Genomic DNA, 18,961 nt, shown 5'->3' with positions numbered 1-18,961 from the left:
TGAATTCAGTTTTACAACGTGATTGGATTAATTGAAATAATAAAATTAAAATGATCATATTAATTTTCTTTTTCTTTTTTTTTTCTTACGAGATTTAAAGATAATCTAAATGTTATCTAAACGTTGGGATAATCGAGTAAGCGAGAAAGGAGAAATGGAGGGACGTTTAATGTTTCATAACCGGTGGCAAAGCCTCGGACAATCGGCTGTTATCATTTCGGATGTTATTCCGAGCGACGACGCCCCCTCGATTCGCCGTGGGTGGCACGTTACTGTGAAATGCTACTGCCGTAGATGAGCCTACCAGAAATATGCTCGATCGTAAACCTCTAGCCTCCCCCTCCACCCTTTCTCTCTCTCTCTCTCTCTGTCTTTCTATCCATCTATCTATGTAGTTATATATTTATCTCAATTTATCCCTATACTATCTATATATCTATGTGTGTTTACCCGGTTTCTTCGGTTCATTCCACGTCTTCGTCTTCGTCTTTGAATTCTTCACTCTTGAAAATATACAAAATTGTTGTTACGCGAAATTATTTTACTTGATAATTTAATATATAATTAGAACGTTCCTTTGATTTTCTCTCTTATTAAAGATGAACTAGTTTTTAGAGGTGATAGTTAATAAAATTCATAGTGATTATTTAAAATTTATTTGAAATACAGAGATAGATTAGGTATATATATATATATATGTGTGTGTGTAGATGTATGTATATGTGTATTTATGTATATACGTACATAAATTGAATACTGAGAAGATGTTCGATATAATAATGTTTCTCGAAATAGTACAGAGATTCAGATGAGATCACGTAGGATGAAAATACATTTGTGCTCATAATTCATCTCGAAATTTTATTAAGAAATGTTGCAATTATTCCGAATAGAAATATCAATTATACAATTTTATTCACCCTCGTATTTTTAAATTATATCTTTTAATTTTTTTATTTGAACATTAAAAAGAGATAAAGAGGTAAAGAGAGAGAGAGAGAGAGAGAGAGAGAGAGAAAGAGAAAACTATCATCTATGTTCATAATTTATCGAGACGAATTTCAATCACAATCAGATTAAACTTTGATATCTAGTAGAAAGAAAAGTATAGTGCTCGATCATGTAACATGGAAGAGCAGGTTAAGTCGAGGTCAAGTAGATCGTCTTTTATGGACGAGGCGTGTCACCGTGACTTCTCGAACGATTACCGTCCAATACCTTAACCAGTGATTTATCGATTTCGCGAACGAATAACGCGCGAGCTCGAGGGCTAACGTAGACTTCTAAACGCGTTTAGGATACGTCGTTTAGCGACGGAGACGCCGCTTACTTACTTACTTGTTTCACGAAAATTGATGCCCCTTCTAGCAAGAGCTTTGATTTCAACGCCACGAAATCACCTTTACTTGTTTCCGTAGCGAATTCAACACATCGATTTTTTCAATTTGTGTAAGTGCGTAGGTGTACGTATACGTGTGAGTGTATATGTGTGTTCTCTTTTCATCATGCACGCGATTTACAAGGTATCTAATAAGTATTGGTTGTTAGAGAATAAATCTTCAAGAGCAACCACGATATACGATCAAACGTATGGAAAGTATGAATTTTTGTTTAAATCGTTTTGTTTGTTGGGTTGCTCGAGGATAGATATTAATGAGCTTTGGCATGATAAGGAATTAATATTTTAAAAAGAAAATTTCAATGGAATTGTCGATAATTTTAGAACCGAGTATATATATATATATATATATATATATATATATATATATATATATATTAAAGTAGATTGATATCTTTTCTTTTTGATATTTTATTATTTCATTTAATTTATCTTTTTCTTTTACTTTTTTTTTTTGATTATTTATATTATCACTTGAATCTTCTTGAAAATTAGTAAATTATAATATTTTAATATTCTTGATATTGCATTCTTTATAACATGTATAATTTTATCAAGAGAACATTGTTATAGTATTAGATATATGTACGTAAAATATCGTGGATTAATATAGAAAGTTGAAAATATGTACAATGATAATGTAAAACACGTATCTTTTCGATGACTATAAATTTTCACAGACGAATGCACGTTAATTGAAGTATAAGATTCATTTTATTATCATTAAAAAATATTTCACCTTATATATGTAATCTCATACAAAGGATCTTTATTAAAAGATTAGACACACACATATGTACATAAGAGAGAAAGAGAGAGAGAGAGAGAGAGAGAGAGAGAGAGAGAAAGAATAATAATATCAAATTGAATCTATAAAAGAGGAACACTTGTAATCGAATTTTTGATATCGAGAATGAGTAAGGTTGCCGCTACTATTCACCCTCTACTATCCCCATCTCTCTACTCTTCGATTGTCGATAAAGAAAAAAAAAAAAGAGGAAAGAGAAAAATATAGGGAGAGAGAGAGAGAGAGGGAGGGGGTTGGAGAAAGGGAGAAAACAAAAAGAGTAGAATGCGGATTAGCCTTGTATCGTTGCATAACGCTCTCGGGGGTTTGATCTACCGAGGAGAGGAATTCATTTGGAAGGCAGACTACGAGACGCTCCGTTCCTCGTATTCTCGCGGGACAACGAAAGCTCGATCGATAGACTCCTTACCCTTCTTTTCTATTTCATCGGACCCACTACAAAATAATTGCGAAGAATTTATTTCACTTGATAGTTTTCCATTTCTTTTATTTTTTTATTTTTTTATTTTTCTTTTTATTTTATTTTTTATTTTTTCCTACTCATCTATTCATTCATACATTCGTTTATTTATTTATCGAATAATTTCTTCGTACTGTTTGTCTTAATTTTTTCTTTTCTTTTTTTTTTTTCTTTTCTTCCTTTAATCGATTTTAATTGATTAAAAAGAGAAAAAGGAAAGAAAGAAGAGAAGAAAAGGAAAGCAAGAAATAGAAAAAGAAAAGAATAAAGAAAGGCAATAAATAAAAGGAAAAGAACGTTGGTAACGTTTCAAATTTCATCGGATTAATCTAACAACGAATCTCAACATCGAAGAATATACTTAATCGATACTTAATCGTTTATCGTTGTACTTTAACGTGGATATATAGAACGTATATCGCGTGACAGGAAGCTCTCGATCGGGGCTCGTCGTATTTCCTTCGAAAGAAAAGACAGAGAAGAAAATAAAGGAAAAAAGTATCACGAAGTTTCATCGTCTCAAGAGAGAAAAAGAAAGAGAGAGAGGGAGAGAGAGAGAGAGTGTCTTTTACTTGAAAGGAACGATGTCGTTATACGAAATCGTACGCTCGAGACCTCGAGAAAAATCGAGGCATGACTCTTCGACTTTCGAGAAAGATAGCTTATAGTACTATCTTAAGCTTTTTTAAAAAGAAAGAAAAAAGAGAGAGAAAGCGAGAGAGAGAGAGAGAGACAGAGAGAGTGAGAGAGAGAGAAAGAGAGAGAGAGAGTGAGTGGGAAATAATATTAACATAAGCTTTATCTAAATGTTAATAGGGGCCGGAGGTAGGAGTTACATTGTAATATCACGTATTATGGTGTTTCCCTAAAGTGTCTCAAGGAGATTCAGAAATTTCTTTAAGAGTATGTACGTGGGTTAGAATGGTTTATTCATTCAATGGTTTAAAGTGTCTATACGTAATATAGTTTTTCAGTCAATGTTAAATACTTACGAAGTCTATGATATATATATATATATATATATATATATATATATATATATATCGTCAATGATTTATGATATAATATTATATAGTATAACGCTTTCATGAAATCACTCTAGAGCCAGTAATTTCGTTAAAAATAATAATAAATTGATTCAATGATTTATCGTGTCCACGATATAGTGTTCGTCAATGATTTAAAGTGTTGTAAAGTAGTTGATCAATGATTTATGTTCCTATACACACATATATACACTCTCTCTCTCTCTCTCTCTCTTTCTTTTCATTTTTATTTGTTAATAATCAATATTGTATTTTTTAAACAATTTCTTTTTCCTTCCGGTTTGAAAGTTTTCCCACGATCTTCGGTTCGTCGAATTTTTCTATCTTTCTATCACTTTGTCAAAGAGTAATTCTCGGTACACACACACACACTCACACACACACATATATATATATATTTATATATATATATATATAAAACACATATACACATACGCATATATAAACGAGGCAGCCGCGGGCTTGAAAGCGAACGCTTAAAAATGTAATAGCCCGGGATCTCTGAAAAGTCCAACGCGAGAACGCCGCCCGGCCACTTTATTTTCCCCATTATTCAAATATAAATGTAAATGTTGATACAAACGGATAGGCAAATGGAGAGAAAGAGAAAGAGAAAGAGAGAGAAAGAGATAGAAAGAATTCGATTGTTGCGTCGACGAGCACGAACTCTCTCCATCGTTTTGTTATACGTTCGTATATACTGCTACACTGCTCTTCGTTGAGGGGCGACCGAAGCGGTAGGAAATTAGTTTAGAAGGAAGCGACGCGGATAAAAGAAGTATAAAACGAGCAGAGAGAGAGAGAGGGAAAGTGGAAAAAAAAGAAGGGAGAGGATCCCGAGGGGTAGGAGAAGATAAAGGAAGATCAACTCTCTCTCTCTCTCTCTCTTTCTCTCTATGGATTATCTTTCAAATACTCGTATTCAAATCTTATATATCTATTGTTTCTTTTTTTCTTTTTCCTTCTTTCTTTTACTTTTTTTTTCTTTTGTTTCCTTTTGTCGTTTCTTTATTTCATCTCTTTCAGATTTGATTATATATATTTTTCACTTTTCTTTCTTCTTTTTTCTCCTTCTTTAATTTCTTTCTTTTTCCTTCTTCTTCTTTCCTTTTAAATTTGTCACACCTACTCGAGAAAAATTATAATAATTCCAACGCGATGAGTATTGTTAGTCGACAAATACATCTATGGGAATAATTCTCGGCAATGATATCCATTATTTTCACAGAGATATAAGATCGTTAAGTATGTTTAGAAAATATCTCGTCAACGATTCATTACGTTCTATCTATGGGAAATGCCAGTACTTGTATGATTCATTATGTTCCCACCATAGACGATTTACATCATAGATTACTTTTAATCGAAACACTTCTTTTTCTTTCACTACATATACAATCCATAGAGAAAAAAAGAAAAAGAGAAAAGAGAGAAAAAAAGAAGAGAGAAAAAACTTATATATATATATATATATATATATATATACATATATAAAACTGTATCATTGACTATCTTACTCCTCCATCAAATAATAACTTTCATCTCGCTTAAATCCCCGTTTGAATTCGTTTCCCTTTCTATGTTAACAAAGCAAAAATATAATTAAAGGATTCATTGATAAACGTATTACGATTCCTGATTAAAAATTGCTATCCAATTGAATTCACCAAAATAAAAAAAAAAAAAAAAAAAAAAGGAAACACGTATAATCTTACATTGTTTTAGAACATATTCTATCTTTCTCTCTCTTTTTCTTTCTCTTTGTCTTTCTCTTTGGAACTTTAGTTGGCTAGGCATAGAAAAGAGGGATGCGGTAATATCATCGGATGCTCGCATTCTCGTGTTTCCCCATCGGCGATGCATTGTTCTCGCCCTTCGTCTCGCATTGTGACGAGGCCATGCCTCACGGAACTGCCGGATTGCGCGCGCTTGCCCTCACACATACACATACGCACACCCACACACACACATGCACTCACTCACGCTCCAACCGGACCCGTCCGGTTGCAACAGGGTGCATATGTGCTGATAGCCTCGTAATGCCATCTCTAATTCCATGCAAGAGCTGATTTGATTTCGGCATTAAGATAAAGCATCTCTCTCTCTCTCTCTCTCTCTCTCTCTCTCTCGGTGCTCCCTTCTCAGTGATCATAGCGGTTGCGCGCGCGTGCACGTTCCTCCCGAAAACGATCGAGTTTGGATTCTCTCTATGGTTATCCTCCTACTCATCCTCCTCTTGCTTTTACGCTTCCCCCTTCTCCCTTCCTTCTCCCTCTCTCTCTCTCTCTCTCTCTTTCTCACTCTTTCTCTCCATCTCCCTATCATTGATGTTGCTGTTGCTGCTGCTGCTGCTATACCAGTGAACGTTTGAAATGCGATAGCTTCGATGACAATAACGACGTCAACGATATAATCCTTTTGGGAATTGCCTTTCCATTACCGGGATAAGAGAAGGAGAAATGTATTTTGTTTTGCTTCGCTCCATTTTCCTCACCCTTTTCTTTTTACAATCCTACCTATGATTTTATTTTCTCTCTCTCTCTCTCTCTTTCTTTCTCTCTTTCTCTTCGCGAGCACTCTTTCTTTTTTCTACTTCTTCATGTTTTCTTTTCCTTTTTTTTATTTCTTTACATTTAGCACACCTTATTACGAGAAAATTCATTTTATCCGTACGGTTTAATATCGTTGAAATACAATACTTATATATATATATATATGTATTTGTACAATTTAATTTTTGAAGTCATGTAAAAAGTATTAACGTTAAATTATAAGAGAAAAAAAGAAAAGAAAAGAAAAGAAGAAACGTCGTTGAGGAAGTTAGCACGTGAAAATGTGAAAGACGAGATGGTTTAATAGATTATCGAGAGAGATTCATTGAGAGAGAGAGAGAGAGAGAGAGAGAGAGAGAGAGAGAGAGAACGAAGGGGAAACAAGAAGGTGTTAGTTGAAAATCGAAAAGAGGGACAGAGAAAGGGAGGGTTCTTGTGTCTAAAGTTGCGTGAGAGGTAGAGATTGAGGTAGAGTTAGAGGTAGAGGTAAAGGTAGACGACGATGAGAAGAATGAGGAGAAAGGAGAAGGTGGAAATGACGAATCGGCCAGCTAATTCTTCGCGATTGGTCGCCTCGGTCGAGTGCGAAAGTCGCAATCGCACTTACGACGATCGTCTCACGCTTCGCTACTTTCAGAGGCAACTCAGACGCGTTAGTTTTCGCGCTTGGCGACGTTACGACCGTCGTCGACTCTCATCGTCGACAGAGAAAAAGAGAGAGACAGAGACAGAGAGAGGAGAGAGAGAGAGAGAGAGAGAGAAAGTACGATGATGCACAGGATTTATTCAAGCTTGAACGCGCCGTGGAAGGCACCGGCACGCGAGTTCTTCTTCGATACCACCTTTCCTTTATAACCCCAACCATCTCCATCTCCACTTCCACCTTTACCTCCACCTCCATCTCTTTCTACTCGTTCGTCTTCATCCTCTTTTTCTTTTCTCCCTTCTCATATTCTTTTTCTATAGGTATACCTTTTTACCACACGGTATTTCTTAGCTCTTCCCCTTTTCCTCTTTAGCCGCACCAACCAGCACCTCTTTATCCTTTCGACAATACCGTCTTGTTCGATATTTATTATTTGCCATTTCTTTTATTTATTTTTTTCTGTTTTTTTCTTTTCTTTTTTTAATCGCTAAAATAGAAAAAAAAAAAACAGGGAAAACTTATTCATTAAGTTTTATATATTTATTTGTAAATTATAGATCACAGATGTGCGATAGTCGCTCATTTCAAATATCTTTTAGAAATATTTAAAAAAATTATCGCTAATTCTACTTAGCAATGAAATATAAATCTATGTGAAAATAATAAAAAAAGAAAAAGAAGATAAAGAAAGGAAAAATAAACAAAGAAATAAATAAAAAGAATCGAGATGATACGTAGTAGAAGGAGAATTAGACAGGAGAAGACAAGTTTGACGATAAAAAAATACTTAAACATATAGCTCTCAGTATCTTAGACCTTTTCCATCATGGACATTGTTACGGATGCTGTAGTAGCCGGGTGTGTCGGCATACTCGCGACCGCAGAGGTATCGGAGTGCGGCCTGGCACGGGTCAACCGCAAACCGACAACGTCCACGCGCTCCTCCTCCTCCTTCTCCTCTTCCTCCTCTTCCTTCTCTTCTACATTACTCTACTTTACTCTACTCTACACTACACTACACTACACTACACTCTTCTCTTCTCTTCTCTTTCCATCCTCCTCTCTCTTCATAGAGTAGCACACAAACTTCTCTTTCTCTCTCTCTCTCCCTCTCTCATGTCCAACCACATCATCGTAAATAATGTTTCCACTCTAGATAAAATGAGAGGAATGATATATATATATATATATATATATATATATATATATATATCTTAAGAGTAACTCGGACGGGGCTGGGTATTAGAAATAACAATTTAATTTATTCTAATCCCGACGTTTATGTAATTTCATTTGTCAATTTCGATTTCGAGAAAATGTAGATAGATTGATACATATATGTATGTAATAATAAGCAGACAGAAAAATTTTCTTTCTTCTTTTTCAATAGATTTACATACGTAATGTACATATATATATTTATTTATTTATATACATAAAAATGTGTTTATATGTGTGCGAAAGAGAAAGATTGATGATTGCAGGTGCAAGAAGATAATTGCAGATGTTCGATATTTAATTACAATTTGATGCAGACTTCATGGCCCTCTCTTTTTTTTCTTCTTTCTCTGTCTTCTTCCTTTTTATTTTTAATTTTTACTTTTATTTTTCCTCTTCCTCGTCGTAATCGTTATTGTAAACGTCGATCTGCGACGAAGCCCCTTGACATCCGATCGAATCTCTCGAGATCTCCTTTGAAACACAAAATAATTCCTTAATTAAGTATTTCTTCGATGCCATAGTCTGACATTTCTCTCTCTCTCTCTCTCTCTCTCTCGCACGCGCTCACTTTCTCTCTTCCTCTATCCCTTGAATTATAGCCTCAAATTAATTACGATATTTTAATTATTATTTTATTTAATCGAACGATGAGAAATTCGCAACAAAATTGAAAAATTGTTTTCTTCCCTTTTTTTTCGTTTCAATAATAAATCGATCGCTGAATTAGAATACTTGTCCTTTCCGTATAAATCTAATAGTTCAAATATTATCTATTAGTATTAATTATAAAATATTAAATAGTAACATTGATTAGAATGAATTGAAAATTATTATATGATCCGATCAAAGAATTCGTTGGTGAATTTTCCACTTTATTCCTCTTCTTTCTTTTTTCCTTGTTTCTCTCTTTTCTTTTTATTTTTTTCTCTCTCTCGATCTCGTTGTTCCCGTTAAGCCGAATGTCAGGGACGATTTCGCGATTTAACGACTTAATAAAGTTGCCCGACTAACGCTCAAAGGGAAGGCGAGGGAAGGGGGGCGAGAACGTCGAGGGGGGTGGCAACGAAGCTTCGGTCATAAGTCGGCGTGAGTTTATGCGATGAATATAGGCAAGAATATCCTTGGAGCAAGCAAGCAAGCAACCCCCTCCTTCGTATTCTCTTTTGACCACCCCGCGATTATTATTTCGATCCGACACTCGGACCACTCTCTATGGTGGCTCGTAAAAGCTGGACTAGAACGTCACGTTAGAGAGTGAGAAAAAGAATGAGAGAAAAATAGATAGAGAGGGAGAGAGAGAGAGAGAAGATATGTTCAAAGGGCTCGCCTTTATTATTTATTCCATCGTGAGTCGTAAAAAGGCCAGCGTTGTACGGATTTATCGTAGAAATATTGAAATGAGAGACACTGCTTCTCTTCTCGACATTCTCTCTCTCTCTCTCTCTCTTTGTTTATTTTTTTCTATTTGTTCTTTTTCTTTTTTCTCTTTTTTTTTACTTTTGAAAGGCTGATCACCACCCCAAACGCTTTACGAGGCGATATATTTTATTCGAGCGAAGTATATACAAACATATATGTGTATATGTATATATGTATATATGTATGTATATATATTGTGGCAAGACGATTCGCGAAGTGGACTCTATCCACACGGTCTCTGTGTACGTATCCTCTTTGACTACCCGTCGCGGTGGATCATCGAACGTTCCAAGAGGATCGAGATCGACGAGCGGTCCAATCGAATTTCAAGCCGATCGAACTTGTCCTGTTACGGATCGACGACTACGAGAGTCGCACGACTGGAAGGAATTCCTTTGAGAATTGTATGTAGAAAAGAGAAAGAGAAACTCGAGAGAAAAGATAATTATACGACTTATGTACATGTTTCTTTATATAGATATTTTTTTTGCTCTATTCTTTTTTTCCTTATTTGTCCTATTTTTATCCACTTACGTCATATCGTTTTCTAATAATTCTTTAAAGAGTTACACATCGATCGATAAAGGGTCAATCAATAATTACTTACAATTTAATATTTTCTTTATCTTTTTTATTACTCTTTTCTTCTTCATTCTTCGAGAATAATTTATAACTGAGTATAAAAAGTCGAAGGTAGTACAGTTGCAATGAGAAAAGGAAACAAAAAAAGAAAAAAGAAGAAAAAGAAAATAAATAAATAAATGAAAGAGAAGAAAAAGAAAGAAATTATATTGACGAACAGTAAAATAAATAAAATGAAGTAAATATAAAAAAGATATGGCAAATAAATTGAAGTAAATAAAAGTAACGAAATATCGGAGGAAATGGAAATCTATCTCTTTCTCTCTTTCCCAATCATTCTCTTTTTCTTCTTCTTTGTCATTTGTTTTGATAAATAAAAATGTAACTTAACGCAAGACTTCTCCCTGTTTTGTCGGGACACTCTTTTAGTCGTCATCGTCGTCGTTGTCGGCTTCGCGATTCAGGATAATCCGCGGTCCAAATTGGCTGGATTACGCGTTCCAAAGACTGAGCCACGTCCTCGAGATTGGCTGGATTATGCGGATGTAACGCACGTCGTGAGAGTAGCTACGTGCCCAGTTCGCCACGTGCAAATACAGGTATTATCGGGTATTACTTCCTACGACTACGAAGTATCGCGTGCTACTAGAAATATGTACCTCAAGGCTCGTCACGCTTCGGATTATTTGCCGAAGGCTTCCCGTTTCTCTTTCTTTATTTTTCGCTTTTTTTTTCTCTCTTCTCTTTCTTTTCTTCATTTTTTTTTCTTTTCTTTTTTTTCTTCTTTCTTCTCTTACAATCAGGAAAAAAAAAATTTCAATATGCCCATTAAATTCTATACATCACGAAACATTTTCGATCTGACGTTCGAAGTAATTAATATTTATAAATTGTTTATAGAACGTGAAACATCCGGAAAAGTTGAAAAGTTGTTCGACGTTAATTAGACTATCACGTGTCTAACGATTAATTTATTTTTCATAGGACTATTAGAACCATCAAGTCTTTTAGATGATTCATCCTGTAATCAAATCGAACATAGAGACATAGAGAGAACAGGAGATAGAAAGTAATTTAGGATTTTATATCATTTTTTTTCTTCTTCTTTTTTTTTTACCAAAACACTCACGTTAATCTTTTCGGACACACCACCTTTTAGGATGGCCAACATTGCGTGTCCTATCTGCTAGTAATAAAGATATTTTACACTTTCGCTAGGGTTCCTGAAATTGGAAATCTTCTCTCTCTCTCTCTCTCACTCTCTCACTGTTAGAAAAAATATTTCCTCTAAGCGTTGTAAAGAGTAATATTTGTTATTAACCCCTAATTACTGCGACTATATATCAAATTATAAAGTATATTAACGAATATTCTCTTTTAGATATTACACTAATCGAAAGTAATCAAGATATATCATATGAAGCAAATGATTAAAGGAGAAAGAAAAAAAAATATATAAATATATGAAGATAATAAAAATTAATCAATTAATTAATTAATTAATTAATTATTCTTATAATCGTTGTATCAGTATCGTCTTTTCTCTCTCTCTCTCTCTCTCTCTCTCTCTCTCTCTCTCAATCTTTCTACAAGTAGGTAATTCGCCTAATAAGCCCCGATATGGTAGTGCTCGTTTGAAACATAAATAAGTGAGCGGTACTGAAATCGTAATGTTCCACAACACGGTACCGGTATAAAAATTAAAATTAGCCCGCGAGAGCAAAAAGAAGAAAGGACGACGAGCAAAAGAGAGAGAGAGAGAGAGAGAGAGAATGGTTAGGGGGTGGATGAGTTGCAAGGGAAGCGAGCACCCCAACGAGTATTATGCAAAGCCACGAGCAATAAAAATAACATATTGCGAAGGAGAAAAAGAGAGAGAGAGAGCAAGAGAGAGAGAGAGAGAGAGAGAGAGAGAGAGAGAGAGAGAGAGAGAAAGAGATAGGTATAAGTTTTAATCCAATATTACTAAGATAAGTCTAAACCCTCGGTGGAGAAAAAGATTTCTTTTGTGTAACGCAACCCCCGGCTTTACATTGTGGTTATTAGAAAATGCTCTTTCCGTAGCAGCGCATCGCCAAGGGGAAGTTATTCTTCCTCTTCCATCTTTCTTTTTTCTCTTTTTTTTCTTCATATTCAACCCGCTATCCCTCCCCCCTTTCCCTATTCTTCCTTCTCTTTCTAATAACGACAACATATAAAGATCTCAAAGAAAATTCGTTCTATATCTCTATTCTCGGCATTTTTATCGATATCCTATTTAAATTTTCTGTAATAAATTTCTTTAATCATTTTATCAGAATCTTATCGGTAGTTTAATTTTGATATATATATATATATATATGTTTATTAATTGTAATATTAATTATCAGAAGTAAGAAATTTATTTATATATGCGATTAAAATTTTTCGTATCATTATATTCTTCGATTTCGAACAACTCAATTATTATAATATCGTCTGTTCTAATATCAACACATTAATTATTCATTATAACAATGATAATTAGAGATAATCAATTTTCTTTGTCTACTTTCCTTTTTCTTTGTTTTTTTTTTTCTTTTTTTAAAAAACTTTCCATAACTTGGATCAAAATAATAAAATACTTTATTTGTTTCAAAAAGCAAGCAGAAGAGAATTTTCTCTGTACTTTATTAGATCGTAACGAGATATATACCCGTAAGTGTATATATAGAAATCGATCGAATGATAATCTAGGAAAAACTTAGTCGAGCGGGAGATACTGGATAGAGTATTAAAGATAACGAACGTAATAATTTCGTTCGATTTTTCGATCCGTAAAGTATATAATAAACTGTCTGTCGGAGGTTTTTTCTTTTCCTTCTTTTAAAGAGAAGAGGGGGAAGGGTTCTAGCGGATAGGGAAGGTGTGACGCGGCGGGTGGGGTTGGGAGATGGAGAGAGAGAGAGAGATGGAGAGAGAGGGAGGGTGGGAGGATTGGTAGAAGAGAAACGATATGGAGAATTCTCGAAAAGGGCTCGAGATGTGGAACAACTCGCCCCCTTCTTTTATCTCCCGTTCCACTCGACGTGTGAAATCGGACAAATCCAATCCGACTGACAGGATTGCAGCGATGCGAAGGGCGAGCAAGCTAGAGGTGGAAGAAAGTGCCGGTGCGTGGAAGGGAATGAAGTTAAAAAAAAAAAAAGAAGAAAAAAAGAAAAAGAGAGAGAGAAAGGGAAAAAAACAAGCAAGTAAAGGAAGAGTAGAGAAAAAAGAAAGAGAGAGAGAGAGTGAGAGAGAAGAAAAAAGACTCGTGGGCCATCGTAAAAATTTATAATTTGGAAAATATCGTTCCGTTCTTGGATTTCAGGCGGCAATCGAGTTTATAAAGCGGGAAATCGAAGGGTCGAGTATATGTTAGAGAGAGATAGAGATAAAGAGAGAGAGAGAGAGAGAGAGGAGAGAGAGAAAGAGACGGTGACGACGATAACGGCGAAAGACTTTTGACGAAAATTGAAGTCGTTGTTATGACGGGAATTGCACGCGACGAGGCTTTACGACACGAGGGTGCTTCTCTCTCTCTCTCTCTTTCTCTCTCTCTCTATCTATCTCTCTGTTTTTCTTTCTTTCTTTCTCGCTTGCCAGGCGTTTGCAACTTTTCAAAAAGGATGAAAGGGAGATAGACAGAGAGAGAGAGAGAGAGAGAGAGAGAGAGAGAGAGAGAGAGAGAAATCACGAAAAAAGGTACAAGGACGAAGTATGAAAAAATAATAGATTAATGAAGTTTTATTATATTCGACATTTCATTTTTCGTTAATTTTCTTCGATCTTCCTTCTTTTCTTTTTTCTCTTTTTCTTTTCGAGATATAAAAAGATAAAGAGATAGAGAAAGAGATAGAGAAAGAGAGAGAGAGAGAGAAAGAGATAAAAAGAGATTTCATTTAATCACATGCTTCTTAAAAAATATTCCTTGCAAGAAGAAATTTTCCCATAGATGCTTGAGATTCTGTCTGTCTCTCTCTCTCTCTCTCTCTCTCTCTCTCTCTCTCTCTCTTATTTTCGGCTCCGTATTTGGAGAGCTTAAAACGGTAGCAACGGATACGCGATAAGATGTCGTAATTTAAAGATAGCGTAGTCCATTCCCGTGTTATACAGAGACTTCTTTGTATGATATTTCTTTAAGTCACGCGCCAGGTTTGCTTTTACGAATCCGGAACCGGACGAAATAGAAAGAATGAAGTACACAGAGTGAAAGAGTGAGTGAGTAAGAGAGAGAGAGAGAGAGAGAGAGAAAAAGAAAATCAGATTTATTATAGTTGAAAACGTAAAGGTGCGTCTCTTAAGTAATAATAAATATTATTAAAAAAAAAAAGAGGAAAGAAAAAAATAAACGAAAAAAAGAAATAAGTAATAGAAAAAAAAAGAAATGAGAAGGGACCAAAGTTTTGACAAAAAAAATATATATATATATATATATTTTTTTAATATCTCACAAAATTAGATCGAATCCAAATTGAAAGAGACAATGAGATGGAAGAGATAAGCCGTGGTTCGATAACAGGCTAGGATATCATTTGCAGATGCATCGAGCATATGCAACGACAACGTACGTATGTGCACATGTTTCCAAAGAGATTGAGATAGAGAGAGGGAGAATGAGAGAGAGAGAGAGAGAGAGTGAGAGGGTAAGAGGATAAAAGATAGATAGATAGAGAGAGAGAGAGAGAGAGAGCTGGTCATACGCTGCAACAACATCAGAGAGCATTTAATCCGGAATGCCGAATACCGAAGTAGGAAACAGATCGTAGCAAAACCGAGCTACGAGCCGGCCCCGAGCGATAGATTTGGGCAATGCGCGAAAACGGGGTTGCAACCCTCCTCGCGCTTCGTCGTTGCACCCTATCCCTCGGTGGGCCATTAATAATATACCCATATTGGACACAATTCACCTTGAAATTAACCGGCAGCCGATTGGTAAGCCCGTACCAAATTGACTTCGAAATTGACAATTTATGATCGCATGATTTTACTCTCTATCGTTATCTCTCTCTCTTTCTCTCTCTTTCTTTATTCCTCCTACTTCTTATTTGAAAAGTTTTAGAATTAAGTTACAGATATAATTTCTGTACAATTATTATCGATGCAAAAAGAATTTTCTTTCATATATTTTCGTTTTCCTTTTTAACGATATGTAATCTCAGTATTTTATTTTACCCTCTAATTCTCTCTCTTTTAGTTTATTTTTTATTTGAAATTAAAAATTAAACGCATAAATTAAATGTGATTGTTATCGTACGTAAGGAATTTTCTTTTTCGTTTTCTTATGTTTTTTCTCTCTCTCTCTCTCTCTCTCTCTATTTTGGAATTCGTAAAAAGAAAGAAAGAAAAAAGAAAAATTAATTTATTAATCTTGAGGATAAAATAATTTCAAAGAGATCGTTAATTTCGATAATTGTCTTAATCAACAATCGGATTTATCAGTGAAATCGTATTGTAGGAGTTCTCGTTTAGCTCGTGTTAGAAGAAAACTTTCCAAAATCTCTCACGAATTCCGATCTTGGGAAAAGGCAGCTTTCCACGGAAGCAACCAAGTGTAATTAAGACAATTAAGGCGGACGTCGTAAATCGTAACGCGCGCATCCTCTTAAAAAAGAATCGAGATATCGGATCACGGATCTTCACGAGATTCATCGTGCCCATGCACTGGATTCATTTCGTTTCTATCTTTCCTCCCATTGCATTGTCTTGCTTTATGATGAAGTATTATCTCCTTGCGCTATGCTTTCGATGCTAATAATAGTCAGATTATTATGATTATTATTATTATTATTATTATTATTATTATTATTATTATTATTATTATTATTATTGATGTTCGTTCTCAATGAAAAAAAAACAAAAAACGAAACCAGAAAGAGAAAGAAAAAAAAATGAACGAGAATGAGAATAAAGGAAAATAGAAGATATATTTCGATGGGAAAAATAATTTTGATTGTATTTCATTTGGATTGTATTTCGTATTTTGCATTTTTTTGAAATATTCCTTATCGTTAGGAATAGAAAATAATAATATATCGTGTATAGAATCATGAGCTAGGCCGTTCGCGAAAGGTGCGACGATCTAACGAAGTCGATGGATCGTTGCACGCCCAGTCGCCTATAAAAGCCTTATAATTCTCCCTCTTTCTCAGACACATACACACATAGACATAAACATAGACATAAATATACACATACACATAAGCTATATCGTCCGGCAGCTCTTTCGAAACGTCTGCTCTTGGAGATCGTAGTAGCAAGGATCATTAAGGCGGAGAAGCTCGATCGAATCGAAAGGAGGGCCCGTAGAGAGCACCTGGCCTCTGATCAACGCAAATCCCACACGCGATTCGGCGCGAGAAACGCCGCTTACAAGATCGTAACCGACGAATCTAATCACGATCGTCGATCGAACGAACGGACCCGATGATCCTACGATCTCCAGCAGTTTGTTCAAGGTACGGTTCGTCCACGTAATTACAATTTTCGATTGGTAGTTGAAACGCGAATGTAATGCGTATTTCAAGTGGACAGCTCTCTTAAACGTAGACCGTTCAAATATTAACGATTATTATAATTGCTACATATGTCCGATTCAAAGTAGATAATATAGTTGTAGGATTTGATATTCATCTTTTATGGAGAAATTAAAGTGCACCTGTTGGTAAAAGAATTTTATTATTTCTTTCTATACGTCTCTTTTACTTTCTCATTTAATTCATTCTCTTATCGTTATCTTATAAGATTCTTCTTCCTTTTTCTTCTTCTTCTTCTTCCACTGGGAAAAATATAACGAAAGAAAATGATGGTGTCAAATAACGAAACATTATTTCTCTCTAACGATTACAACACACGAGTACTTTTAAAATCTCTAAGTTCTTCAGGCATAACCGTTGACAGTAAAACGAACGGAATTGTAATTTATGGTGAAAATGTACTAGGTGTTCTCTCCAAGGTACATACATAGTTATTAGAGTCGGTAGAGAGAGAGAAAGCGTGTTTCGTTCCGCGTTGCAGATAGCCGATCGGTGCTATTTAGAATTCTCTTTTCGATTTCATATTGCTAGAGATCGTTACGTTGAGTGTTTACTAGCGTTGCGACAACTGACAAAGTAAAATAATTATTAATGAATGCTTTTGATCGTATCTTTAATTTTACGACAGATAATAAAAAATGAGAAAGGGGAGAGAGAGAGAGAGAGAGAGAGAGAGAGAGAGAGAGAGAGAGAGAGGAAAAAAAGAGAGAAGAGAAAAGAGAAAAATCTATATAATACATAAATAAATAAGTAAATAAATAAATGAGAGAAATAGAAAGCTACGTGGGTATAGTAGAAAGCACGTTTATCGATGATGCGAAAATATTTTTTTAAAGAAAAAGACATATATATACATAAAGAGAGAGAGAGAGAGAGAGAGAGAGATAAAAAGAAAAAAAGGAGATTTTGATATTGTAAAAAAAATAGAAGAAAATAGTTAATATCTTACCATAAAAAGGGAAAGGATCTACTTTGAAGTCTTCTCGGCCGTAGCTGTCGTCTTACATGCATATACCTGTCGATATAGCGAATGAAAAAGAAATAAAAAAAAATAAAAGAGAAAAGAGAAAAAAAGAGAAACAGAAAAAATATTGCAGAGACTTAGTAAAAGACCAAGGGAAAAAGGGTTAACGTTTCGTTCTCCAAGGCTTTTCTGGTTTCGTTGGGTTTATACGCAAACAAGTGCGTATTATGCGGATCTAAACGTTCGAGAGTGCGTTCTTGTTTTCGGTGTAACTCGAAGCTAAGCGGTTTAAGAGATCAACGCCGGTATAAACCGGCCGTCTGAGAATCGTTTGGAGATATCTCGTGCGTGAGAGGCGTCGGGAGAGGAAAGAGAGAGAGAGAGAGAGAGGAAAAGAAGAAGAAGAAGAGGAGGAGAGGGAGAGAAGAAGGAGAATGAGTGAGTGCAAAAGAGTGTGTGTGTGTTAGAAAGAAAGAGATAGGGAGGATGAGAGGAAGACTCTGGGCAAAGTGAGAGGGCTGGCAGAAAGACGGGATGAAAAATTAGATTTACAAATCTGTCTTGACTACTATGAGATTGCTCGCTTACCAAACAGCGACTCTCAACTTGTACCCAATCTTTATTATTTATATAAGGAATAATTCTAATCCCCGTTGATAATATCGAATTCCTCTTTCTTTTTTTTCTTTATTTTTTTTTTTTTTTTATTAACGGGATGATGATGGGTGGGGACGGGGAGGGGAGGGACAGAAGGCTAATCGTGAGAATAGATTCGTGCGATTCTTCTTTTAGTAACGCGATTTTATTAAACGACGTCGCGAGGTAAAATCCTGTCGATGCATTTCGATTAAAGAAAGAAAAACAAAAAAAAAAAAAAAACAGAAACAAAAAAAAAAAAGAAAAAAGGAAGAAAAAGAAACAAAGCCAAAAGGAATTCAAAGTGGAAAATTAAAATGTAAGAAAAATAAATTAGTTGAGAACCGGTCGATGCGTTCTCCCGTCTATAGGTGCTATATCGAGAGCAAATAAAGGTCCACGAGAGTATAGGGTAAGCAGCAACGAGTTGAAGATATTTTCTCGCTAGCTAAAGCAAAAGATCGCTTTGTGTACGTTAAGCGGAGACTTTGTAGAGACGTATATCTCGTGAACGCGTGTGGTGTGTCTGCCTTTCTGGCGCCTGCCGCTTATGAAAAATGAACGTCCCTGTTAACCACACGGGGCACCAACACCAATACCATCAGCAACACCAATATCACCATCAACATCACCACCACCATCACCATCATCCACCAGCGCCATCGCCATCACCATCTCCATCACCATTGCCA

At 35.3% G+C, this 18,961-nt stretch overlaps 1 protein-coding gene across 10 annotated transcripts in view; it reads left to right on the top strand.

The window, feature by feature from the left end:
• Positions 1 to 18,961, top strand: part of LOC124430110 (dachshund homolog 2) — a 224,017-nt gene that overhangs the window by 71,460 nt on the left and 133,596 nt on the right. The gene's annotated exons all lie outside the window — the stretch shown is intronic.

This window comes from Vespa crabro, chromosome 17, assembly GCF_910589235.1.
Source record: "Vespa crabro chromosome 17, iyVesCrab1.2, whole genome shotgun sequence".
NCBI classification, from domain to species: Eukaryota; Metazoa; Arthropoda; class Insecta; order Hymenoptera; family Vespidae; genus Vespa; species Vespa crabro.
Note: the sequence above shows the minus strand (reverse complement) of the source record. Positions and strands in the feature narration are given on the sequence as shown.